At 41.6% G+C, this 9,841-nt stretch overlaps 1 pseudogene; it reads right to left on the bottom strand.

Annotated features, from left to right (window-relative positions):
* Positions 1 to 4,352: 4,352 nt before the first annotated feature.
* Positions 4,353 to 4,487, bottom strand: LOC104997054 (annotated as a pseudogene).
* Between the last annotated feature and the right edge of the window lie 5,354 nt (positions 4,488 to 9,841).

Genomic DNA, 9,841 nt, shown 5'->3' with positions numbered 1-9,841 from the left:
CACAACCAGCACTGGTGACAAATACCTTTGTTGGTTCTTCTTGTGAAATATATCTTAATGAAATAATAAAGGATATGCACAAAGATTTGCAAACAAGGATGGTCATATCAGCATTATTTATAATGGAAAAAGTGAAAGTGTGAAAATGTTAGTTGCTCAGTTGTGTCCAGCTCTTTGCAACCTGCCAGGCTTCTCTGTCCATGGAATTCTCCAGGCAAAGATACTGGAGTGGGTTGCCATTTCCTTCTCTAGGGGATCCTCCCAACCCACGGATTTGAACCTGGGTCTCAGGCAGATTCTCTACTGTCTGAGCCACCATGGAAGCCTCTTTATAATGGTAAGATATTGCCAATTACCTAAATATTAAAGAACAAAAGATTAGAGTTATATGTTTTATATTTTTGCTTAAATGTGCTTTCTGTTTTTTCACAAAAAAATCAATTTCTTATTTAAGATATTTTAAATTAAGTAATATTAAAAATCAAGTTAGATTACTAAAGAAGATAATATAGGAGAGAAATTGCAAATAATTATTTTGTAATCTTTGAAATAGACCTTTAGGATGGAGCTGTGTGGGATTTCCAGTTTGCAGTAATCACCTTTAGGAAAGGAGGATAATGAAATAATAGATGAGGCAGCTGGTTCCTGCACAGACTCTTGTTTGACAGAAAACAGTAACAATAGATTTGTCCTTGAGCCTAGAGATAGTTACCATTTAAGTGCTAATAGATGTCAGGCCATGCGCCAGATATAAACCTTACATGTATCACTTAATTTGGCCAAAGACGTGATACAGGTACATTTCATGATCAACACCTCCATCCTCCCGCAACTCCATCCTTCCTATCAACTCTATGTCGCCGGTCCCCCACCACCAACCTTCTGAGTTAGAGGCTGACTGCCACATGCTTCCCTCCTGTTCTGGACCTTCTTCCCCACCCCACAGTCACGTTATACAGCAAAACCACTCATGTATTCTTCCATTCAACAGTGAGTCAGGCACGAACCCCAGCAGGCCAACTCCAGAATCAAACACTTCTCCTCTTTGCCCAACTAGCCTCGGCACACAAACAAGTTCTGATCTTTACAGACATGGGTTCAAATCCCCATGCTGCCAGCTTCTAGCTGGATGGGATCTAGGGCAAATCACCAAGAACTCAAAACCATGTTTCCTTCCATTATAAAAATGGGTTAACCAATGGTAAGTGTTTCATAGGGTTAACATGAGGGTTAAATTAAATAAGACAGTTCAGCAAAACCCAGCATACAATTTTAGTTCAATTGATTATAATTGAACTGAAATAGTGGCCCATCAAACCAGATTCCTGAAAGAAAAATTTTTTGTGTTAATTGCAACATTTGGAAAGTGTCTGAAAATGAACCATATAAATAGAGCCATTTGCTAAGTATATAAATGCTGAGTTTCTATCGAGGTCAATTTGTCCCCAGTCATCCCATATTATCATTTTATACAGGTCTGATCGAGAGCCTTCTGTTCTGGGAAGTAAGCACCTCCTCTAGCAAACATTTCTCTGAACTGCCTTTCTCTCAGAGGTATTATCTTCCAGTCTCTGTGATTCCTCCCAACAAGATTTAAAATGAGATATTATGTTACATCATACTCAAAAAATTTGGCACAGCATTTGAAAGAAGGAAGGACCCTCTGAGACGACGACTCCTGTTGCTCCTCCATCTTTAAGGTGCACACAAATCAACCTGAGGTTTGGAATAAATCAAACACAGCTTCTGATTTAGCAGATCTGGGTTTAGGCCTGAGCTGCTATATTTCTAAGATGCTCCCATGTGAAGTGGCGCTGCTGGTCTGGGGAATCACATTGAGAGGAGCACAGCCTCAGAGTCCTCTTTCTTTAACTTCCCCATATATCTGATTCAGTTCAAAGCTGTTAAAATACTGCTGCCGGGTTTTCACCCATATAGATTCTAATTTTGCAGATGTAGGATGTACCCTAGGCAATGGGCATTTTTGTTGTTAGTACCGCTACATACAAGGAAGTGGTAGCACATTTATATAGAAGTTGTCATAGGTCATAAATAGAGAGAATATACTATGATCTCCAGGAAAAAGAAAATATTTATGTAGACATATGGCCTAGATTGCTTTCTCTCAAGTAGAATACCACTGAAGTACGATTGCTACTTACTGGGTATTTACTAAGAAGCAAGTCCTTTGTTAGAAGGCACATATATTTCACTTGATCTAAGATAACCTACTAGGGTAGGTATTATCATACCCATTTCACGTGACACTCAAAAATTAACCAATTGTCCAAGAGTCAAACAGCTTGCAGCTAAGACAGCTTCACTTAATGGTGAATAGATGGGGAAACAATGCAAACAGTGACAGACTTTATTTTGGGGGGCTCTAAAATCACTGCAGATGATGACTGCTGCCATGAAATTAAAACACACTTGCTCCTTGGAAGAAAAGCTATGACCAACCAACATAGCATATTAAAAAGCAGAGACATTACTTTGCCAACAAAGGTCCATCTAGTCAAAGCTATGGTTTTCCCAGTAGTGATGTATGGATGTGAAAGTTGGACTGTAAAGAAAGCTGAGTGCTGAAGAATTGATGCTTTTGAACTGTGGTGTTTGAGAAGACTCTTGAGAGTCCCTTGGACTGCAAGGAGATTCAACCAGTCCATCCTAAAGGAGATCAGTCCTGAATATTCATTGGAAGGACTGATGCTGAAGCTGAAACTCCAATAATTTGGCCACTTGATGCAAAGAGCTGATTCATTGGAAAATACCCTGATGCTGGGAAAGATTGAAGGCAGGAGAAGAAGGTGATGACAGAGGATGAGATAGTTGGATGGCATCACCAACTCAATGGACATGAGTTTGAGTAAACTCCGGGAGTTGGTGATGGAGAGGGAGGCCTGGCATGATGCAGTCCATGGGGTCACAAAGAGTCAGACACCCATGTCCAACTCTTTATGACCCCATTGATTGCAGCCCAGGAGCATGCACAGGCTCCTCTGTGCATGAGGATTCCCCAGGCAAGAATACTGGAGTGGGTTGCCATGCCCTCCTCCAAGAAACTCTTCCCAACCCAGGGATTGAACCCAGGTCTCCCACATTGCAGGTGGATTCTTTACCATCTGAGCCATCAGGTACACCCTAGAGTCAAAGGTGGGATCAAAACCAAGACAGTCTGAAGGCAAGGTTTAGCAGTGCATCTTTTTTATTTCTTTAACAGCTGTATTGAGGTCTAACTGGCATACAATTAACTGCGTATAAAGGGGATGATTTGATGAGTTTTGAAATATGTCTACATCTAAAAAATCATCATCATGATCCAAAAAAGTGATTCCACCTCCCCTAAAAGCTTTCTCATGCTCTTGTATCATCCCTCTCTCCTGATCGCTACCCTAACCCTACACGACCAGTGGTTTTTTTGTCACTATACTTTGGTTTTTGAGAGTTATATTTAAATGGAATTATAGACTATGTACCTTCTCAGCTGCCTACTTTTACTCAGCATATAAATTTTGAGATTCATCCACATTATCGGGGGTGTCAATAGTTCCCTCTTATTTTTTTCCTAAGTGATATTCCATTTTATGAATATTCCACAATTTGTTCATCCATTCACCTGTTAATGAACACTGGATTGTTTCCAGTTTGAGACAACTACAAATACACTGCAAAGAGCAATCATGTAATATCTTTGTGGGAATATATGCTTTCATATCTCTTGGATAAATATGCAGGAGTGGGATGACCAGGTCATATATTAGCTGCATTTAACTTTTTGAGGAATGGCCAGATTTCCTTCCAAGGTGACTGCACCACTTTACATTCTTACCAGCAGTGTTACAGGGTTCCAGTGACTACATGTTCTCATCCACACTTAGTATAGGCTAGTCTTTTTAATTTTAACAATTGTAATGGATACGTGGTGATACCTTGTTGTGGGTTTTTTTCAGGTTTTACAACTTTTTATTTGCATATTAAAAACCTGTACATTCCAATAATTAAAATCATCTGAACAACAAAAAAAATGGCACTCTGATTAAAGTGCATTTTACAGCCCACAAGTCAGCCTGGACCAGCTTGCTTTTTACTCCAGATTTCACTCTCATTCCATCCAGCTTTCTCCTTTACCACCAAGCAAGTTCTTTTCCTTCCCTGCCAGGCAAGCAGACAGGTGGGAGAGGCAGGCGCGGCCTACGTTGTCAGTATTTCTCCATTCTTTGATCTGAAAAGGGTAGCACAGTCATTTAAACTTGATCCAATCTCTTTGCATATTACAAAGCTGAACAGCTAAAAGAAGTAAAATAAGGCGATGCTTGTGGAATATATAGTGCATACTGGCAGCACACACTTCATCACGACTCGCCTGCTTGCCTCTCCTCTTCAATCATTTCTTTTGAAGGCAGTGGATTTTTCTCTTGCATTTCTGCTTTCTTCAACGTCGACTTACCGAATTTCTCAATCTCAGCCGTATCGGGCTTGTAAGACATGGCTGCAGAGGGAGCCAAGCAAGCTGTGAGTGAGTCAAGTCCGTGGTGGCAGCTGCAGAGTCTTGATGTGGTTTTAACTTGAATTTTCCCAGTGAGTAATGATGTTGAACATCTTTTCATGTGCTTATTTTAAAATGCAAGCTTTTATATTCAACATCACTGTTTCCCAAACAAGACAATGTTATTCTTTTTAAATGAAAAAAATAAAATCACACCAATCCCTAAACTTTACTTAAATAAGTTTTATACTGTTATGTGTGTGCCTATATATGTGGTTTTTGGCCACACCATATGACCTATGGGATCTTAGTTCCCTGACCCGGGATCAAAGCCATGCCCCCTGCACTGGGAGCGCAGAGTCCTAACCACTGGACAGCCAGGGAAATTCCTATTTTTATTACGATATTAATAAAGTGCCAATATAAAATCAGGCAAACACTTCTTTTACTTATTAATTTTATGTGACTATAAAAATTAAAGGCTAAATCTAAGCAAAATTTGGCACAAATGAACTTATCTATGAAACAGAATATGAACAATGGTCAGAGAGATACTGCTGCTTGCTGACCCTAAATCACCACTTGCAAATTTACTTGAACTGTTCATACAGTGTGCCATGATATTATGTGGCCCTCCCTTGGCATGTATTAAGAATTTTTGTGGAAGTTCTGCCTTTACTCTTTAGCCTGAGATGAAGTAGTTCTTCTTGGCTCCAAAAGAGTCATAAACACCAATGCAAATGTAGGCCTTGGTATTGAGTGGCAATACTTGGTTATAAGGAGAAACAGATGATCCAGAAGATGCATGTATTGCTTTTGTTAGATTTTCATCAAAACAAACAAACAAAAAAACACAACACTGAAATACCCTTATAGACAACAACTCATTCTCTACTGCTACTGCTGCTGCTGCTGCTGCTGCTAAGTCGCTTCAGTCGTGTCCAACTCTGTGTGACCCCATAGACGGCAGCCCACCAGGCTCCCCCGTCCCTGGAATTCTCCAGGCAAGAACACTGGAGTGGGTTGCCATTTCCTTCTCCAATGCAGGAAAGTGAAAAGTTAAAGTGAAGTCACTCAGTCGTGTCCGACTCTTCACGACCCCACGGACTGCAGCCTACCAGGCTCCTCTGTCCATGGGATTTTCCAGGCAAGAGTACTGGAGTGGGGTGCCGTTGCCTTCTCCACATTCTCTACTACTGAACTATAAAAAAGAATGAAATAATGCCATCTGCAGCAACCTGGATGAACCTAGAGATTATCATATTAAGTGAAGTAAGTCAGAAAGGGAAAGACAAATACCATATGATACCACTAACAGGTGGAATCTAAAACAAATGAACTTAACTATGAAACAGAAACAGAATCATGGACATAAAGAACAGATCTGTGATTCCCATGGATGGAGGAGCCTGGTGGGCTGCAGTCCACGTGGTCGCTGAGAGTCGGCATGACTGAGCGACTTCACTTTCACTTTTCCTTTTCATGCATTGGAGAAGGAAATGGCAACCCACTCCAGTATTCTTGCCTGGAGAATCCTAGGGACGGTGGAGCCTGGTAGGCTGCCATCTGTGGGGTCACACAGAGTCGGACACGACTGAAGCAACTTAGCAGCAGTAGCAGCAGCAGTGATTGCCAAAGGAGAGGGAGTGGGGGTTAATAGATATAAGCTTTTATATATAGAATGGATAAACAACAAGGTCCTCCTGTATAGCATGAGGAATTATATTCAATATCCTATGATAAACCGTAATGGAAAATAATTTAAAGAAAAAAGAATGTACATATGTATAATTGAATCACTTTGCTGTATAACAGTAATTAACACAACATTATAAATCAACTGCACTTCAGTTTAAAAAACATTTTTTTAAATGATTAAAAAAAGAAGAAAACAAGTCATTCCCTAAAGACAGGGCTATGGATTCCAGGCTTGGGCAGTCACCCTAGTTATAAAAGTTCCACATTATGATAGGGAATCCTAAGCTGTGTTGACGTAACCAGACACGTCTCTTGAACCCTGAGGCCAACACTTACACTGCCCTGCAGTGCTAACGACTCGTAATTTGTTGTGTTACTTGATTTTCCCCCTAATAACCTTGCAAGGAAGACAGAGCATCACCCTAACTTGCAGATGAGGAAACAGAGGCTGACAATTCGAGGTGAGCCTGGCCAGGTTCCCATACCAGAACCTGATAGCTTAAGACTAAAACTAATTCTTTTGAGTCCAACCTACAACTTCTTTCCTACATTACATGACTCCCCTGGCATTATTACTAGAAGCAGCATTCTGGAGAACATATAAACCTGGGACTTCTTAAATAGCTCTTCTTATGATCAAACAACCAAATGTTTTCCACCCATTTCATTGCCACTAATCCAAAACAGACTCAGTGCCGTTTCCCCTATAATTCATGTCTATTTTTCCTTAGTTGTCTCTTTATCCTCTTCAATAGGAAACACAAAGTTCTGGGCACACAACTGGCTATGACACAATGCAGCTGCCACCCACCATGAGGCTACTGCCCATCACACAAAAACAGAGACCCCCCTTCCTCCACCATTTCCACAGAACTAACGCTGGTGTCTTTATAGTCACACCATCTTTCTGTATCCTTAGCACATTCACAAATGTCATTAAGGATGTCACATTTCTTTTCCAGGTGGAACTTTTCAAACAAAGCTCTAAAAACAATAAAACAATGACATCTGCCATTCATTGAGCTTTTGTTTCATGCTAGGCCATATACTCGGAGAAGGCAATGGCACCCCACTCCAGTACTCTTGCCTGGAAAATCCCATGGATGGAGGAGCCTGGTAGGAAGCGTCTGAGCAACTTCACTTTCACTTTTCACTTTCATGTATTGGAGAAGGAAATGGCAACACACTCCAGTGTTCTTGCCCGGAGAATCCAAGGGACGGGGGAGCCTGGTGGGTTGCCGTCTCTGGGGTCGCACAGAGTCGGACACGACTGAAGCAACTTAGCAGCAGCAGCAGCGGGCCTTATACTAAAAATGTGCCTCTTTTCCAGGCCATGTCCTGAGGAGGCACAAACTATCATACTCCCATTTTGGAGACAGTGAGTTTAGACAGTGCCAGTGTTACACAGCTGATAACTAGAGCAGCCAAGAATCAAACTCTAGTCTTTTAAGTGCCAGTATTGTGCGCATTTCATTATCAAGTTAATAGTACCTCTGAAAAGTCATTGCTAATTTTCCCTGGCTGTAGGGAATAGTTCCTTCATCTGAAAAGTAACACCCTTCAACTCTCTCTCTCTTACCCTACTTAGCACTTCTGACCTTGCCCTATCCTGAGTGAGCTGAACAATCCCTCAGGGTCTCATACAGGCATTAGGACACTTAAAATTTCTTGCTGTTGTTCAATCATGAAGTCATGTCCAACTCTGCAACCTCATGGACTGCAAGATCCAGGCTCCTGTGTCCTCCACTATTTCCCGGAGTTTGCTCAAATTCATGTCCATTGAGTCAGTGATGCCATACAACCATCTCATCCCCTGTTCTTATCTCCTCCTGCCTTCAATCTCCCCCAGCATCAGAGTCTTCCCCAATGAGTCAGCTCTTCACATCAGGTGGCCAAAGTATTGGAGCTTTAGCACCAGTCTGTCCAATGACTATGCAGGATTGATTTCCTTTAGGATTGACTGGTTTGATCTCCTTGCAGTCCAAAGGATTCTCAAGAGTCTTCTCAAGCACCACAATTCAAAAGCATCAATTCTTCAGTGCTCACTCTTCTTTATGGTCCAACTCTCACATCTGTGAGAAAAAGCTGGAAAAACCATAGCTTTGACTATACAGACCTTTGTCAGCAAAGTGATGTCTCTGCTTTTTAATACATTGTCTAGGTTTGTCATAACTTTCCTTTCAAGGAGCAAGCATCTTTTAATTTCACGGCTGCAGTCACCATCCACAGTGATTTTGGAGCCCCCCCCACCAAAAAATAAAATCTGTCACTGCTTCCATTTTTTTCTCGTCTGTTTGCCATGAAGTGATTGGACTGGATGCCGTGATCTTTGTTTTTTCATGTTGAATTTCAAGCCAGCTTTTTCCCCCTCCTCTTTCACCCTCATCAAGAGGCACTTTAGCTCCTCTTCACCTTCTGCCATTAGAGTGGTATCATCGGCATATCCAAGGTTGTTGACATTTCTCTGGGCAATCTTGATTCCGACTTGTGATTCATCCATCCCGGCATTCATTCATCTACCTTTTTTTTTTTTTTACTATGTAGCTGGATGGAGAGGACCCAGGTGCTTTCCTTTGCCTAGTGTCCTCAATTCTGGAATTGGGATCCACGACCATGACCACCTATTCTGTGAGTGGTCAACCATGGTGTCCACTACCTTCCCTGGTCATATGAAAGAAAGTATTTCCAGATTTCCCTGCAATATCAGCTGATCCAAAAAGGGCAGCTGATCCAAGCCAACTTCTTCCTGTAGACATTTTCATAATAAAAAGTTTGTTGAAAAAAGAAGGCATGGAGTGCTATTCATCAAGTATTTTTAGCTTTCTGACTTCAGGGAATTGGATGAGTTTGTACCTCCCATCCTCTTTGAATTTAGATGTGGACAAATGACTTGCTTTGGCCTAGAAATGTAACCTAGTGTTGCTTCTGGAAGAACCTGTGGGGGCCTATTTGTGATTGTGATTGTTCCCACCTGACTATTGCAGTGATCAAGGGAGCATATGTTAAGATGAAACCTCCCTCAACTTGGGTCTCTGAGAGACTGTTTGAGAACAAGCCCCAGTCAAAGCACAGTGGACATGCAGGTAAGCATTTAATAGGACTGAGGGGCTGTTTGTTACAGCAGCTAGCTCATCCTGAGGGGGAAGAGAATGTATGTTGTACAGGAAAATCAACACTTCATCCTCTAAATAACAGGAAGCTTTAACCATAAAATCTTAACTCCTCAGTTCAGTTCAGTTCAGTTCAGTCGCTCAGTCATGTCTGACTCTTTGAGACCCCATGAATTGCAGCACGCCGCCAGGCCTCCCTGTCCATCACCAACTCCCAGAGTTCACCCAAACTCATGTGCATCGGGTTGGTGATGCCATCCAGCCATCTCATCCTCTGTCGTCCCCTTCTCGTCCTGCCCCCAATCCCTCTCAGCATCAGGGTCTTTTCCAATGAGTCAGCTCTTCGCTTGAGGTGGCATAGACCCCTCCTAAATAGTGGGTTTCAAAAGCACACACTCAGAGCAGGCTAAAAATCCTGATGTTATTGTTTCAAAGAATCGATTTCGTTGTGGCCCAATACCAAACACATTGTGCTCATTCTTTTAAGATATCTGTGCTGTTAAATATCATATTGAAGAAACCATTCCAACTCCTGTATTTCCTTCAT

This window comes from Bison bison, unplaced genomic scaffold (genome assembly GCF_000754665.1).
Source record: "Bison bison bison isolate TAMUID 2011002044 unplaced genomic scaffold, Bison_UMD1.0 scf7180017864304, whole genome shotgun sequence".
Taxonomy (NCBI): Eukaryota; Metazoa; Chordata; class Mammalia; order Artiodactyla; family Bovidae; genus Bison; species Bison bison.
Note: the sequence above shows the minus strand (reverse complement) of the source record. Positions and strands in the feature narration are given on the sequence as shown.